Genomic DNA, 18,093 nt, shown 5'->3' on the forward strand with positions numbered 1-18,093 from the left:
GGCTGACATCTTTATCTTTCGGTATTATTGAACTCATATCTGATGAACAGTTTTGTAGACTTGGGAATTGCATATGAAAAGCATGTTCAACAAGTATAAGTTCAAATAAATTATATATACTATCAAGTCATTAAATGAATACTTTGTGCATCATTTTTTAAAATATTTCTCTGTTATTGAGGTTGACCTACAAAAATAATTTTCTAGACAGTGCTTGAATTCTCTGAGGAGAATTTTCTGTTGGCTTATTCAAGTCCAACACTTAACATAGCTTCACAACAGTGATATTCTGGTTTTCAGTAAGCAACTTAACAGTGAGCTAAGTCTTAACAGAATATATAGATGTCCTCTTCAAGAATGTTCAGCTTGGAGAAGAGACGGTTGAGGGGGGGGGGGGGTATGAAAGAGGTCATTAAGATCATGAGAGGTCTTGAACGAGTAGATGCGAATCGGTTATTTACACTTTCAAATAATAGAAGGACTAGGGGGCTTTCCATGAAGTTAGCAAGTAACACATTTAAGACTAATCGGAGAAAATTCTTTTTCACTCAGCGCACAATTAAGATCTGGAATTTGTTGCCAGAGGATGTGGTTAGTGCAGTTAGTAAAGCTGGGTTCAAAGAAGGTTTGGATAAGTTCTTGGAGGAGAAGTCCATTAACTGCTATTAATCAAGTTTACTTAGGGAATAGCCACTGCTATTAATTGCATCAGTAGCATGGGATCTTCTTAGTGTTTGGGTAATTGCCAGGTTCTTGTGGCCTGGTTTGACCTCTGTTGGAAACAGGATGCTGGGCTTGATGGACCCTTGGTCTGACCCAGCATGGCAATTTCTTATGTTCTTATGTTCAAATGTAAGCATTATCTTCATTGTCTGCAACTAAATTGAGGTCACCATACCTCCCAGTCCAGAAGGCTACAGGTCTGAATCCCTGGTAGTTATCTTTGAAATGTGAAGGAAGATGAAAAGTCAGTAGTAATTAAGCTTTTGCACTCATCCTTGTGCCCAATGATAATATTGCTACCTTGAAAGTGCAATATGCAGGATAAGTTTGGAAATCCAAAGAAAACTGACATCTGTACTAGTCAAGAATATTAACTTCATTGGATTAGAACATAAAAACATAAAAAATAGCATTCTTGGTTAGGCCAAGGTCCAGGAAACCCAGCATTCTGTCTTCAACACTGATCAGTCCGGGTCACAAATACCCATCAGATCCCTGATAGTTAATCTATTTTTTGTATTACACTCTCATGGATAAGTACAGGCTTTCCCAAGTCTATATTGCTAATAACTGTTTTCTTAGCGAACAGATAGGGGAATCTAAAACCAGTGGGTTATGCACCTCTACCAGCAGATGGAGTCAGAGCAAAGCTGACATCACAGTATATCTATCCCTGCAGTGACATCAGCCCGCAGAAAGCTGAGCATGGTGGTGACTGTATATGCCCTCTCCCCTTGTAGCCGGAGACCGATTTTGTACTCAGCCAGGACAGGCTGAGCTCAAGTAAAGCGTCCAGCTCCAATGTCATGCTCATGGGCTGTAGTTTAGAAGATCACTCCTGGAGCCCTTTTAAAAAATTGATGTCACATTGGCCACGCTCCACTCTTCTGGTACCATGGCTGTTTTAAATGATAAGTAGCAAATCACCAGAAACAGGTCTACAATTTTATTTTTGAGTTCCTTCAGAACTCTGGGGTGACTACTCTGGATTTGTTATTCTTTATCTGAGTTATTGTTGCGGTCTGCACCGCTTCCTCTCCCTTGTGCCTGACCAGTGCCTACCTTCGCGGCTGGAGACGCCACGCTCTGCGACCTCAGGATCCCAAGACGCCGATGGCTCCACGTGGCGTCCGTCATTTCCTGTCTGTTTCGCTGCAGCCTCGCGCGCGCGCGCGAGTACGCTCACTTTGTGCGTCCAGCACCCGGAAGTCGAGCCCCGCCTGTGATGATGACGTCACACACCCAGGGCGATATAACCGGCTCACGGACGCCGTCTCATCGCCTTGCAACGAGGTTCACTACTGCCTTGTAGTTCTGAGTTGCGCATCGTCTTCTCTGAGTTCCTGTCGCTGACCTTGGATTGCCTTGACTACGCTTTGCCTGCTGCCTGCCTCTGACCCTGGTTTGTTCCTGACTACGCTTTGCCTGCCGCCTGCCCTGATCTTGGCCTGTTCCTGTTTGCCCAGCCTGCTGCCTGCCACTGATCTCGGCTCGTCTCTGGTCCTGCTTCAGTCTTCAGCTTGCTCCAGTTCCAGGTTACAGCGTGCGCCAGCTCCTGCTCGTCACAGACTTTGTTTCAGGCTACGCCTGCTCCTGTTCCCGCTGGCCACAGAGACTCTGTTTCTATCCTCCACCTGCCTCAGTATCCGGTCTCCTGCCTACCAAGTACCTTTGGACTTCCTTGCTCTCACCCCTGTCACTGGACTCTCTCTATTGCCCAAGTTCCAAGGAGCCAGAACCCTACGGGCTCCTCCTGGGGGGTTCCTGGTTCCCGGGTGAACACCTCGAGCCTCTGGCTCCGCCTCCCGGCCTACCCTATCACTCGAGGTAGGCCGCCCAAGGGTCCACTACTTCGCCTGCAGTATCAGACTGCAACAGTTATTATGTCTTCCAGTTTCACAGTGATTCCATCTAATCACTCAGAGTCATCAACTTCAAAAAATGTTTCGAGTGTGGATATGATCCTAGTATCCTCCTCAGTAAAAACAGAGGCAAGGAATTAATTTAGTTTTTCTGGCATTTCCTTGTCCTCCCTTTTACCCGTTTTACCCCTTAATCATCTAGCAACCCAGCTGACTCAGTTACTGGACATAATTTGCTTTGAAAGTACTTGAAAAAGTTGTTATTAATTATTGTTACCTTTGTGGCAATCTTCTTTTCAAATTCTCTCTTAGCCTGTTTAATTAGTTTTTAACATCTAATTTGCCAGTGCTTATGATATTCCCTATATTCCTTATTTGAATCTACCTTCCATTTTTTGAATAATGCCCTTTTGGGCTTTAATTGCCTCTTTCATTCACTATTAAATCTCGCTGGTAGTCATTTGATTTTACTTTAACCTTTTTTAAATGCGCAGAATGCATTTTATCTGGGCCTGACAGATGGTCATTTTAAACTGTGCCCATGCCTCCTGCAAGTTTTTGACCTTTTTGATTGCTCCTTTCAGTTTCTTTCTAACACATTTTCTCATTTTCTCATAATATCACTTCTTATTGCTAAATGCTACTGCAGTCATTTTCCTTAATATTTGCCTTTCAGGGATTATGTCAAAGTTTATTACATTATAATCACTGTTGCTAAGCGGATCCACCACCTTTGTCTTTTGCATCAGGTCATGCATGCTACTGAGAACTAGATCTATTATAGTTCACCATCTGGTTGGCTCCTTGCTACATGAAGTAGTCGGTGAAAGCATCTAGGAACTTTACCTCCCTTGCATGTCCCGATGTGACATTTACCTAGTCAATACGTAGGTAATTGAAGTTTCCCATTATTATTGTGTTGCCCATTTAATTAGCCAGACTAATCTTGCTGCTTTATAAATATTGTATGCCAATAAGGGATGGTAACAACACATTGATGAGACTTTGTTAATGGCTTTCTATATATATCAACAACTAAAGGCATTGCAGGGGTGGTAGGAAGTCTGCCTAGTCTCATCACTTTCTGCTCTTAGGCAGTGTGGACATTCAAACCCTAACACCTCCTTGACTCCTCTGTTGTCACACAGCGGGCTATATACATATAAGCTATTTTCCAGGATGACACTTTTCTAGGAGGCAGCATAATCATTAGGCTGGGTAGTGGACAAGTGATCCAGCTACAGTTACCAGCAGAACCTGTCCCATATATTCAGCAGGATAAATGTGCCTCCTAATCTATTCATCTTAAACTTATGCAGCTACATTGTTATGACTTGGGAGGTGGACCCTTGGTCTGGCGATGAACGTCAGTCTCACCGTCGGAAGGCGAGGCCAATCCCGAAGATCACAGGAGGTGATAGATGGAAATCTGGATGCAGGCGCCTCCTGCAGTTCGTGTAGTCCAGATAGCTGGCGCCTCCAGCAGGTCGTGGCATCAGAAGCTGGCGCCTCCAGCAGGTCGTGGGATCGGAAGCTAGCGCCTCCAGCAGGTCGTGGGATCAGAAGCTGGCGCCTCCAGCACGTCGTAGGATCAGAAAGCACAGTTCAGAGATCAATGCCAAGGGAATATCCGCAACTAATCCAGAGGTCCAGAACCAAAGAATATTCCGCAGCCAGTCCAGGGGTCGAGAGCCAGAATGTACCACAGCCAGTCCAGGGGTCGAAAGCCAGAATATACCGCAGCCAGTCCAGGGATCGAGAGCCAGAATATACCGCAGCCAGTCCAGGAATCAGGCACGGAGGGTCAAAAGCAGGAACCAAAATCAGGAACAACCACGAGAGCCAAGACGCCAAGGCAAGGTCTGAGGTGCAGACCTTGCCTTAAATAGTCTCCAGCTGTTGGAGCCTACAGGAAGGAACCCGTCCACTTCCTGTATGGCCCTTTAATTATCTTCAGCCAAGTCGCGCGGCTCAGGAAACCTCGGCAGGGGCGGAGCCAGGCACGCCGAGGGATGGCCAATGCCGCGGCCAAGATGGCAGCAGCAGGGAAATCCACCGATGCTGACTACATGCTGCGCCGGTGAGTAGCTGACCCCGGTCGCGGCTTGCTGCGGCCGGCGGTCCTAACAGTACCCCTCCTTTAGGCCTCCCCCTAGAAGGCTTGGGTTTCCCCGGATGAGTAGCGTGGAAGTTCTTGAGAAGTTCTTTATCTAGGATATTAGCAGCAGGTTCCCAAGAATTCTCTTCTGGCCCGAATCCCTCCCAAGCTAGGTGATACTCCCATCTACGACCTCGTCTCCGGACATCAAGAACCTCCCGGACTTGATAAGTCGTGTCCTCCTCCAGCTGCAATTGTGGAGAAACAGGAACCTTCCGAGAGGGCCATTTGAGGAGCAATGGTTTCAACAAAGATACGTGAAAGGCATTGTGGATACATAGTGAGGCGGGTAGACATAGTTGATAGGTCACAGGACCTATTTGTTTAGTCACTGGAAAAGGGCCAATATAGCGGGGAGCCAGTCTCATCGATGGGTCCCTCAAACGGATATTTCTGGTGCTGAGCCACACCTTCTCTCCTGGACGATGTTGGTCAGCGAATCGTTTTGCAGTATGTGCGGCCCTTTGTAGCATCTGTTGGGTGTGTATCCAAAGTTGCTTTAACTGTGTGGCAGTAAGCTGGGCCGCCAGAGAGGGAACAGACAGGGGTAGAGGCACCGGTGGTGTAGGTTGCTGACCGGAGACGATTTGAAAAGGAGAAGACCCAGTCGAGGTACAGGTGTGGAAGTTATGAGAGAATTCCGCCCAGGGCAACAATGCTGCCCAATCATCCTGGCGAACATTAACATAGGAGCGCAAGAATTGTTTTAGTCCGTTCTGCCTGCCCGTTGGCTTGAGGGTGAAAGGCGGTGGTGAAGTCTAAAGCAATATGAAACTTGGCACAGAGGCTCCGCCAGTATCGGGCTGTGAATTGCAATCCTCGGTCAGATGTGATGTGCTGGGGTAGACCATGAAGTCGAAATACATGTGACATAAATAATTGAGCCAAACGGGGAGCAGAGGGAAGGGCAGGCAGTGGTGTAAAGTGAGCCATCTTGGAGAATCGATCGATCACTACCCAAATTACAGTATGTCCTTCTGAAGCAGGCAGGTCAACAATAAAGTCGGTGGAGATGTGAGTCCATGGTCTCGTCAGTGCTGGAAGTGGTTGTAACTGCCCCCAAGGTCTCCCCACAGGATTTTTATGCTGCACACAAACAGGGCAGGAATATACGTATGCGCGAATATCCTTGCACATCCCAGGCTACCAGTAAAATTGTTGGAGAAGATCTTGTGTTCGTTTACGTCCTGGATGCCCAGCCAACTGAGAATCATGCCCCCACTTCAGTACCCTATTGCGTAGTCTACTGGGTACCACGGTTTTTCTGACTGGAACCAAAAAAGTTGCTGAGAGAATGATGCGGGCTGGATCAATAATGTTCTGTAGAGGCTCCTCCCCATCTTCACTGACAAAGGATCGAGACAATGCATCGGCTTTGATATTCTTGTTTGCTGGACGATACCTTAGTTCAAAGTCAAAACGTGTAAAGAATAGTGCCCAACGGGCCTGACATGGGTTCAGTCGTTGAGCTTGCTGTAGATAAATTAAATTTTTATGATCCGTAAAAACTGTAATTCTATGTTGGGCCCCCTCTAACCATTGTCGCCACTCTTCAAAGGCAAGTTTAATGGCTAATAACTCCTTGTCACCAATAGAATAATTGCGTTCCGCAGGTGAAAATTTCCTTGAAAAATAGGAACATGGATGGGATGTTCCTCCTACGTCATTGTGGCTCAACACCGCTCCAACTCCCTCAGTGGACGCATCAACTTCTACTGTAAATGGGCGTCTAGGATCAGGGTGGCGAAGGCAGGGTCGTTGTAGGAAGAAGTCTTTGAGAGCTTGAAATGCTTCTACTGCCACTGCAGGCCAAGTCTTGACATTAGCTCCTTTTTGTGTGAGTGCGGTGAGTGGCGTGGTCAACTTGGAAAAATCTTTGATAAAATGTCGATAATAATTAGCAAATCCAAGAAACCATTGGAGTGCCCGTAGTCCATTAGGTTGAGGCCACTCTTGTATGCATTTCACTTTGGTCGGGTCCTTTTGTAAACCTTGTTTGGAAATAATGTAACCCAAGAAAGGTAATGATTCTGTTTCAAAAACACATTTTTCTAGCTTGGCATATAGCCGGTGTTCCCTTAGTCGTTGCAAAACTTGTGTGACTTGTTGGCGATGAGTCTGTAGGTCCTTGGAAAAAATCAAAATATCATCGAGATAAACCACTACACAGATATACAACAAGTCTCTAAAAATTTCGTTAACAAAATGTTGAAAAACAGCAGGGGCATTAGTTAACCCAAACAGCATAACAAAGTATTCATAATGTCCATCCCTGGTGTTAAAAGCGGTCTTCCCTCATCCCCCTCCCGAATCCGAACCAAATTGTAGGCTCCTCGTAGGTCCAGTTTGGAAAACACTCGGGCTCCTTGCAGGCGGTCAAACAGTTCCGCAATAAGAGGCAGGGGATATCGAACCTTGATAGTGATAGCGTTAAGTCCGCGATAATCAGTGCAAGGGCGTAATGTCCCATCTTTTTTCTCCACAAAAAAAAACCAGCCCCTGCAGGTGAGGTGGATCGTCGAATAAATCCTTTTTGTAGATTGTCCTGAATATATTCGGACATAGCCCAGGTCTCAGCGGCTGATAAGGGGTAGACGCGCCCACGTGGCGGTGTGGATCCTGGAATCAGCTTAATAGCGCAGTCGAAATCACGATGCGGGACAGTGTGTCTGCGGCCTCCCTAGAAAATATGTCCGGGGTCACGTGGGGCGATGTGCTGAGGCGGACGTGCTTTCCTTCAGCTCTGGGTGCTCTAACCCCGCATCTACTGGCATCTCTTGATACTGGCTAAAGAATTATCTCTTACCCCACTGCCCTGCAAAGGCCCATGTCGATAGTTCATTTCATGAACAAAACACCACCGCTGATGACTGCCAGAGGGGGGAAAAAAGAAAGAGACAAAGGAAAGGCCGCAGACCCTAAAATGGCGGCAGGACCTAGCGAAACTGCGCAGCCGACGGGAGCGATACTGACTGTGGAAATATTGAAGGAGACATTAGACGCTACCCTGGATATTAAGCTGGCGGGTATCTCTCAAAACCTTGTGGAGGTAAAATCGGCGCTGGCGGAAATCGGACCGCGGTTCGAGGAACTTGAAGGGAGGGTCAGCGGCCTGGAGGACCATAAAATCGCGAACGCCGTGCTGGTGAGCACTCAGGCAGAGGCCTTGAAAGAATGCCGGGCCAAACTGGACGACCTAGAGAACAGACTCAGACGCGATAACCTAATTTTTTTAGGGTTGCCAGAAGTGGTTGATGAGAAAGGCTTGGGGACCTTCCTGGAGGAATGGCTCCCGGAGGCAGTTGGTTTACTGGATATGCGGGGAGCCCTGCACATTGAAAGGGCACACAGACTGGGGACGCGGCGCTCCTCAGATACCCGACCGCACATCGCAATTGCAAAAATTCTAAACTGCAGATAAACACCGAATCTGGCTGGCGTATAGACGACACCCGGAATTACTTTTTCAGGGCCAAAAAATCCGAATGACCCAAGATTACTCTGTTCTGGTTTCCCAGCAGCACCGAAAGTTCTCGCCGATCTGCACCACACTTTTTGAGAAGAAAATCAAATTTGCTTTGCAATTCACAGCTACATTAAGAATCTGGCAAAATGGTATACAGCACACCTTTTCTGAGCCGGAGGCGGCCACAACATTTCTACAAAGCATAGAGACCTGACTCAACGAACTCTGTTTAAGGAACGGTTTTGGCGGGCTGATGGCTTTACAAGGCCTGCACATACTTTTAATATAAGCCTATTTTATTTCATATTTGGAGTGGCTTTACAGCTGACCTAACCGCACTGGGTTCCAGCTTGCAGACGAGTACCCGACATGGCGCAACACCGTACCCTATGTTCGTTGAGGGTGACATTGTACTTATGATAACTCCAGAGGAACAGTTGATGGAGGGACTCACATCCTGATTTCTCACTGACATACGACAGCTTGCTGCTGTGGGGCTGGCTTGGGCTCAGTCCCTTGCTATGTGGCAAAAATTAGGATGCTTAGGAAGTATGGATCACGGGATTGGCAAGCGGAGGGGAGCACCAAGCGTGATCTCCTGACCTGTCCCCTAAGTTTAGGGGTGTGACAGGTCGTATCTATCTGCTTAACAGAGGGAGGGGAGGGAAAGGGGTGGGGGAAGTAAGAAGGATTTGAGGGTGGGATGGGAATATGGGGGCTTATATTGTATGTGTTTGAGTGTGCGATTGGGATTGAGGATCATCATGTGTGGCAGTGGAGAAGGGCGGGTTCTTGGAGATTGTGGTGGCGGGATCTCTGACTGGTGAGGACCTATGGGAGGGGGGTGCAGCTGGGACCCCCCTTCTGCATTCTTAATGTTTTCTTTCCGGTGCTATGTTTTTTTGTTATCTTTCTCATGTCTAAAATAATATCATGGAATGTTCATGGAATGGGGCTCACCTATTAAGCGCAAAAAAGTTTTAACACATTTAAAAAGGCTGAGAGGAGAGATAGTATGCCTTCAAGAGACACATTTAACCGAAAGCGAAAGCCTTAAGCTTAAGCGAGATTGGGTAGGGGACTGCATATTTGCGGCGGCCAAAAACCGGAAAGCGGGGGTTGCGACCCTCATTAGCAAAACCGCTAATTTTACCATGGAAAAATCAGTGATAGACTCGGAGGGAAGGTATGTAATAGTGATAGGTCATTGGCAAGGTACCTCTGTTACTATCTGTAATGTCTATACATCTACGGCCAATCCCCAACAATACCTTCAGCAATTTTTAAACGTAGTAATGACTCATAGAACAGGACTTCTTTTCCTGATGGGGGACTTTATTTGTGTGGCAGATTCTACGCTGGACCACTCCGGCTGGCGGGGAGACCGTGGGGGGGGGGGGGGGGGGGGGGGGGGGGGCACATGGGGAGGGAGTGGACTCTATAAGCAAACATTTGGGGCTACTCGACATCTGGAGGATACTTCATCCTACAGAAAGGGATTACACTTTTTATTCGCATCCCCACGACTCCTTTTCTAGAATAGACTATATATTGGTGGCAGATGAAGTTTTCTCTAGGGTTAAATGTGCAGATATCGAAACAGGTAATTTCAGACCATTCCCCTATTTCTCTTACTGTTAACTTGGGGGTAAGGCAACAGGCCACGGCTCCATTGAGGTTTCCTCAGGATTTGAAAGGGGATAAGGACTTTCAAACATTTTTGAGAGACAAATGGCTAGAGTACAAAGTTCATAATGGTCAGCATATGGCAGACCCTACCCTGTCTGGGAGGCTGGTAAAGCGGTTCTAAGGGGAGAGATCATAAGTTATACAGGGGCTAGATATAAAAAGATACACTGGGAAATATTAAAGCTAGATGATCTCACCAAACAGGCTAGATGCCAGTGGCTCCAATCCCCATCAGAGGATAACAAGAAATCCTATTTTACTGTACTTGCCCAGTTGAACACTTTACTTCATATACGAGCGGATAAAGCATTACAAACGGCCCAGCATAACTATTTTAAGTATGGAAACAAAGTGGGAAGACCTTTGGCAAATTTGATTAGGGCGCTCAGGCCCCGGATGGTGGTATCTCGCATGCGTAACAAGGCCATTTGGTGTCGGATGTCCCTAGCATCTTTGAAGTTTTTCGTACTTTTTATGATACCTTATACCGGGCGGATTCAGATCCACCCCCTAGTAGGGTGGAAGAATTTTTTATTGATATTTCCTTACCTACGATTTCAGCACCCCAGAGAGATTTTTTAAACCGTCCTATCCAGTCCTATGAGGTCTTGCAGGTCATTAATACCATACCTTCTGGAAAATCTCCGGGGCCGGATGGATTCTCTTACGATTTTTATAAGATATTGAATGTTCAGGTGACGGCACCATTAACGGACTTCTACACAGCAGGTTTGGCATCAAAGTCCTTCCCTAGAGATTTTAACACTGCTCACATTATAGTATTACCTAAAGCTGGGAAAGACACGGAGAAACCAGAATCTTATAGACCTATTTCCCTTTTGAATAGTGATCTTAAGATTTTGGCGCGTGTTATGGCAGAACGGCTGAATGTGGTTCTCCCTAAACTGATTTCCCAACCCCAGGTGGGCTTTGTTAAAGGTTGTAAGGCAACTGGTCACATCCTGAAACTGCTTACAGCTATGATATATTGCCAACAACAGAATATACCGGCATTAGCTATAGGCTTTGACTCTGAAAAAGCTTTTGACAGAGTGTCATGGTCCTACATGTTTTCTGTGTTGACCAGATATGGGTTTGCTGGCGACTTTTTACAGTACATCCAAATGTTATATAATACACCTACTTCCCGTATAATTGTTAATGGTTCCTGTTCGGCTGGGGTCTGTGTCCAAAGGGGGGTACGTCAAGGCTGCCCTTTGTCCCCCCTCTAGTACATCCTTACGATTGATCCGTTGATCAGGAAAATCCAGGCTGACGAGCATATTAGGGGCTTCGAGAAAGCGGGACATACCTTTAAAATAGCAGCTTTTGCTGACGATGTCCTGGTGTTTTTGACCCACCCCTTCACCTCTCTGCCTCCCCTTCTGTACTTGCAGGAGCAGTTTGGAACATTTGCGGGCTGAAAATCAATAGGGATAAATCTGAAGCCCTAGACGTTACTAGCCGGGTTCAGCAGGATTGGGAAGGGATATTCCCGTTGAGGTGGGCTGATGCAGAACTTAAATATCTTGGGATAAGGATCCCGGCTGCCTTAGATACTATTTACCGACGGAATATTTCCCCTAAGCTTCATTATACCCAGGAGGTGCTGAATCGCTGGCAAAACCTCCCACTTTCCTTGAAGGGTCGCATTCATCTGTACCAAATGGTCATTCTACCCAAATGGCTGTATACGTTACAAATGTTGCCAGTACAGCTTACCACCCCAGATGTTCAAGCTCTTCACAAGGCTCTTTGACTGTTTCTGTGGCGGGGACGTAAAGCTCGCATATCCTTACAGATGCTATTTCAGCCCATAAATAATGGGGGTTTGGGGTGCCCGAATTTAGCACATTACAATACTGCATGTAACTTACGCATTATTAGGGACTGGATTTATGACACATCAGCTTATGCTCCTACACCTCTCCTAACAGCTTGGTATGGGGTCCCATCTTTAAATGATCTCCATATGCCGCCTAAACAGGTACCACTATCTCTGAAAAGTCATCTTCTGGTGGTGACCTGCAGGTCTACATGGGCTTACCTCTGTAAAATGCTCCATCAAAAACAAGGTATTACATGTATGTCACATCTGGTTTATAACTCTTTTTTTCCCCCGGGTGGAGGTGTATCCCCCTTTCTGAGGTGGTATGAGATGGGCCTTCGCTATCTTCATCAACTGATAAATCCTCTCACAGGGGTGTTATTTAATTTCTCAGATCTTCAAGACCAATACTCCATTCCTAGGGAGGATTTTTATGCTTTTTTGCAAATTAGACATTTATGCAAATGTACCCTCAGCATTGGAATGACCTTAAGCAAAACAACGCCTTTCTAGACATTTTTTCTGGGAACATAGCTAAACCTCCTACCATAGCTACCTTGTATCAGGAATTGAGGGGTAGGAGCTGCGACTCCTTGCATCTTCAATCCTTACACGCAAAATGGAGGCTCTGGCCCAAGTTTACACTGACCTACCAATGTTTCCTGAAGGGCTTCTCCCAGATCCAGTTCATCACTACTAATGAAGATTTATGGGAAACACAGTTTAAATTCTTATGGCAAGGGTTTATTACCCCAGAGCAAGCTTTCAAATTTGGCCTTCATAGTTCTCCCATTTGTGGGAAATGTGGACAAGGGGTGGGTTCTTATTACCATGTTTTTTTGGGAGTGCCCCAAGATCCAACTGTTATGGCAGGCTATACAACAATTCAGTGCCTCCATTTGGAGATGTGTGATCCCCCTTGACCCACATCTTTGGCTATTTGGTTCTACAACGGCGCTACCGCAGCTCAGAATAGATGGTTTAGCCGGGTTTATTGCAAAGGCAGCAATAATTGGGAAGAAAGTTATTCTGATTAAATGGTTGGATGTGATAGCTCCAAATATAGATCTCTGGTTTACTCAGCTGCTGCGGCTAAGTACGCATGAGCTTTACATACTGAGTCACCAGCAACATGCCTCACAGGCTAATGTTGAGGTTATTTGGGCCCCCTCTCTATCCTACCTGAGGCCTTCGACTCAGCCTCCGGGTGCGGAGCTTGGTAGCCCTTTCCGCCAAAATTGAACTTGAACCAGGAGCCCATAAATAAATAAATGTTTTCTGCTGCCTACAGTTACTCCATTATAAGTCCTGGATTGTAAACACCATCCTCACATCACACCACTCAAGAGTCCATTAAATATATATAGAGAGAGATCTAGTCTTTCTGCCCATATACACACACATAGGCTTGGAAATGGGGGGAGGGAGGGAGGGGAGCAGAAGGGTGGGGAAGGAAGGGGGGAAGATATACTTAAGTCACCCTGGGGGGGTCTACAGATGTTTTGGTTTCATGTTAACTCTGAAGTTACTGGAATGTGCTTGATATGATCTCTGTTGTATGTTTGGTTCTTACACTTCCTAACTAATGTTCTTGTCAATTTGATGTTTTTTTTGTTGTATATATTGAAAATCCTTCAATAAATATAATTACAAAAAAAAAAAAAAGAAAATACGTCCGCAAATTGTTTGTATGGACTAGGTAACTCCTTTAGGACTGAGGTACAGATGAAGCCGGAAGCAGGAGTTGTTCCTTTCAAGCAAGTCTTATGGCATTCAGGTCCCCAACGAATAAGTCGTAAAGAAGTCCAATCGAATTGGGGATTGTGGCGTTGCAACCAGGGAATACCAAGAACCACCGGATGAATGGCTCTCTCGAGGACGTAAAAGGTGATTTGTTCTGTGTGGTCGGGCGCAATGTAGCAATCCAGAGGTTCCGTGTGATGGGTTATTCTTCCTGGTAAGGGTTCCCCATGAATGGAGGAAATGATTAATGGTTTATGACAGAGATGGGTGGGAATCTGGAGTTTATCCACTATTTCTTGTAATATGAAGTCTCCTCCGGCTCCGGAGTCTACTAACGCCAGGGTAGTAAATTCCTGTCCTTCAGTACGGAGGGTAACTGGTAAGGTGAGTGGGGGACTTGGAGATGTGAGGCCTAGAGAAACACCCCCCAAGGTTCCTAGGCTTTGTAGTTTCCCGGATGAATAGGGCAAGTTGCTAATCGATGGCCGGAACCTCCACAGTATAAACATAGACCCGCTTTGCGGCGTCTCTGGTGTTCCTCCGGTGATAAGGGACCCCTTCCTGGCTGCATGGGCTCCTCCACAGACCCTTCACTGGTGGAGGTTTCTCGAGGGGTCGCAGAGGTGGATTGAGGAATATGGACGATAGCAGGTCGTCTCCTCCAACTTATGCTTTCACGGGCCCTTTCTTGCAGCCGGTGGTCAATTTTAGTTGCTAGCTCGATGAGGCCATTTAAGGAGGACGGGAGTTCCCGAGCGGCCAGCTCATCCTTAATTTTGGCAGATAATCCTTCCAGGTATATGGTCCGAAGGACATTCTCTTCCCAATGAAGCTCGTTTGCCAAAGTACGAAAGTCAATATTGTAGTCCGTGAGAGAGCGCCCTCCTTGACGGAAATGAAGCAAGTCAGTAGCGGCGGTGGCTTGTTTCCCAGGCTCCTCGAAGATGGTCCAGAATAATTCTAGAAACCGTGGGAAGTCCTGTAATACTGGGTTTGAGCGCTGCCACAGTGGAGAGGCCCAGGCTAGGGCTTTGCCGTCCAATAAGGATAAGATGTAGGTGGTTTTGGTTATATCGTCTGGAAAGAAGGAAGATTGCAGACGAAAATGCATATTGCACTGGTCTAGGAATCCCAAGCATAGACGAGGATCTCCGGTAAAGGAAGAACTGGACGGAAAAAAAGGAAGAACTGGACGGAAACAGCCTTGTGCTGCTGACGGAACTGATGCATGTGGAGGAGTTACAGCTGGAGTACTGGAGTGTGTAGCAACTACTGCATCTAGTCGGGCATTGAGTCGCTCCATGGAAGCTGCCATGGATTCCAGCATACTCTGTTGCTCCATGATTTTCTGAGCCAAGCCGGGAATGGCACGCAGTGCAGAAGCCTCTCCCGGGTCCATGGCCTTGGCTTACTTTTATGACTTTGGAGGTGGACCCTTGGTCCGGCGATGAATGTAAGTCCCACCGTCAGAAGGCGAGGCCAATCCCAAGGATCACAGGAGGTGATAGATGGAAATCTGGATGCAGGCGCCTCCTGCAGGTCATGTAGTGCAGATAGCTGGCGCCTCCAACAGGTCGTGGGATCAGAAGCTGGCGCCTCCAGCAGGTCATGGGATCGGAAGCTAGCGCCTCCAGCAGGTCGTGGGATCAGAAGCCGGCGCCTCCAGCAGGTCGTGGGATCAGAAGCTGGCACCTCCAGCAGGTCGTAGGATCAGAAAGCATAGTTCAGAGATCAATGCCAAGGGAATATCCACAGCCAATCCAGAGGTCCAGAACAAAAGAATATTCCACAGCCAGTCCAGGGGTCGAGAGCCAGAATGTACCACAGCCAGTCCAGGGGTCGAGAGCCAGAATATACCGCAGCCAGTCCAGGGATCGAGAGCCAGAATATACCGCAGCCAGTCCAGGAATCAGGCACGGAGGATCAAAAGCAGGAACCAAAATCAGGAACAACCACGAGAGCCAAGAAGCCAAGGCAAGGTCTGAGGTGCAGACCTTGCCTTAAATAGTCTCCAGCTGTTGGAGCCTACAGGAAGGAACCCGTCCACTTCCTGTATGGCCCTTTAATTATTTTCAGCCGCGTCATGCGGCTCAGGAAACCTCAGCGGGGGCGGAGCCAGGCACACCGAGGGACGGCTGACGCCGCGGCCATGATGGCAGCAGCAGGGAAATCCACTGACGCCGACTACATGCCGAGCCGGTGAGTAGCTGACCCCGGTCGCGGCTTGCTGCGGCCGGCGGTCCTAACATACATATGGCCGGGTAAGTGAGGACTAACCAGCCAGTGTGTAAATATGGCTGAGTAAGCCTAAAGTGATCCAGCCTTGTGTGGCTGGCTCATTGACTACTTACCAGGATATATTCTAAAGATAAATGGGTAAGTAGCGCTTCATCCAGAAAAATATAATTTCCCTGTACGTACCTGGATCAGTCCATACTCCTGGGTTTATGCATCCCTGCCAGCAGATGGAGACAGAGAAAGTTTCACTGACACTGCTTCATTATCCCTGATGCCACCTGCAGTTACTCAGTATTTCTCTGCCTCCAGCAGATGATGACTGGTGCATAAACTTGCAGTTCTGACATTTGGTGAATTTTTCTGTTTTGGGTGTGAGCCTTTCCTCCCAGGAATGTTTGGGTCCTGGTGGATCCTTGCCTGTTTGGTTGAGGTGGATGAGCTGGAGATCAGTGATCTTTTTATATGCTCACAACTTTAGTCCGTAGAGTGTAAATCTGGTGGTCCAGATCCCTCCCCTTCACAAGGCTGCTCAGTTGGCTGTAGGCGCAGGGCGGCTGGTTTCCTTTTTTCTTTCATCAGCTTTCCTTTCTTGATCCCGTTCATGCATTTGCTCGGGGCTCAGCAGGGAGTTTCCCGCCAGTTTCAGCATGATTCGCAGCTCTGTTTGCCCTGCATGTGGTGCAGGATCGGCGTGGCTCAGCCGTTTTAGTTTATGTTCAGCCTGCTTTTCGGGGGGAGAGGGTCTGTTGGAGTCTCCGGTGAGTGCGAGAAGCAGGAACCGGTGTTTAGGCTCTCCCTCGAGGGTTTCTTTGAAGCGCCGATGTGCAGACCGTGGCAGGCCTCTGATTTCCTGTGACGTTGGAACGGCGGTCTTTTTGGCTCCCCTGGCAGTGTGTTCAGTTTAGATTGCTGTTGGGGGAGATTTGCCTGTGTATCTTTCTCTGGCCTACCCGACCATGGTAGAAGGTCCGGGGGGGGGGGGGGGTGGCAGATGAGGCAGTGCGCTTAGATCTCTCAGTGCCTGCATCCGTGGAGACTATGCCCTCACAGCTCTCACAGGCTCCTTGGGCCTTCTCTGCTGATTTTGTTCTCCTGCTTCAGAGGCATATTTAGCTGATCAGGCAGATTTGGGTAGCCAGTCTCACTCTGTAGGGGGTCAGACAGGTGCTTCAGGGCCTGAGTAATCCCAACATTGGAACCCTCTGCTGGGACAGCATTTGCAATGTCCTAGGTTTGCTGAGACAGACTCTGATGAATTGGTTGGGTCTCAGGGGGACCCCGGGATACAGGAGGCCTTGTCACAGGATCAGGGTACCAGATGACATCAGCGTATCTCAAGGAGATGATCTAGATAATCTTCCAGTCTTGGAGGGTGATGACCCTAAAGTGCTCCACTTGTTCCGGAAGGAGGAGTTAAGCCCTTTGACTCCTCAGATTTTGGAGGAACTAGGGCTGAAAGTCCCACAGGAAGACTCAGATATGGAAGGTGCAGATCTGGTGCAGAACAGACGTTGGAGCTCTTTTCCCTTTCAAAGGTAGTCGCTGTGGTTTCGGTGGTCACAAAAAAGACAACTATTCCTGATGCAGGTTCCACAGCATTGAAGGATGTTCAAGACCAGAGGTTGGAAATTCAACTCAAAAGGATTTTTGAGGTATCATCCTTGAGTCTGCGGGTGGCTATCTGCTCCAGTTTCATGCAAAGGGCTTGCCTGAGCTGGGTTCAACAGTTTCAGGATGGGCAGGCAAATTCAGGTGTTGAAACAGATACAGAAGAGCGCTTGGAGGCGTTTACTTGGTGGACACCTTGTATGTTGCGTTGGAGGTGGACCCTGGGGCTGAGGTGGGGTTGATGCAACCCGTCGGTAAGGACCTATGGATCCCCACCGTCAGCAGGTGGAGTGGGCTGAAGCTAGAGGCTGCTGGAGCTTCACCTGTACCATCACTCATTCCCCTCGGGTTGAACCTTTGTGTGCCGGAGCCAGCAGGACTTAGGTGGGCCTTGAGGTTAGTAACGAGAAGTGGTTCAGCCCAGAGGCAGCAGCTGGTAGATGGCATAGTCCTACCCTGGATTGTATTCAGTACAGGAACTCAGGTGCCAAAGGAATAACAAGTAACACTACATCTACCAGTTCACCTTTATCCTCATGTTTATTAACCCCTTCAAAAAAATGAAGCAGATTTGTTAGTCAAGACGTCCCTTGGGTAAATCTATGTCGACTGTTTTCCATTAAATCATGTCTTTCTATATGCTCTTCGATTTTGATCTTTAGAATAGTTTCCACTATTTTTCCTGGCACTGAAGTCAGGTTCACTGGTCTATAGTTTCCCCAATTGCCCATGGATCCCTTTTTAAAAATTGGGGTTATATTGGCCACTCTCCAGTCTT

General features: G+C 47.5%; 1 protein-coding gene across 1 annotated transcript in view; it reads left to right on the forward strand.

Annotated features, from left to right (window-relative positions):
* The window catches only part of ADGB (androglobin), a 790,434-nt gene that overhangs the window by 123,389 nt on the left and 648,952 nt on the right, over positions 1 to 18,093 (forward strand). The gene's annotated exons all lie outside the window — the stretch shown is intronic.

Source organism: Rhinatrema bivittatum, chromosome 3, assembly GCF_901001135.1.
Source record: "Rhinatrema bivittatum chromosome 3, aRhiBiv1.1, whole genome shotgun sequence".
Taxonomy (NCBI): domain Eukaryota; kingdom Metazoa; phylum Chordata; class Amphibia; order Gymnophiona; family Rhinatrematidae; genus Rhinatrema; species Rhinatrema bivittatum.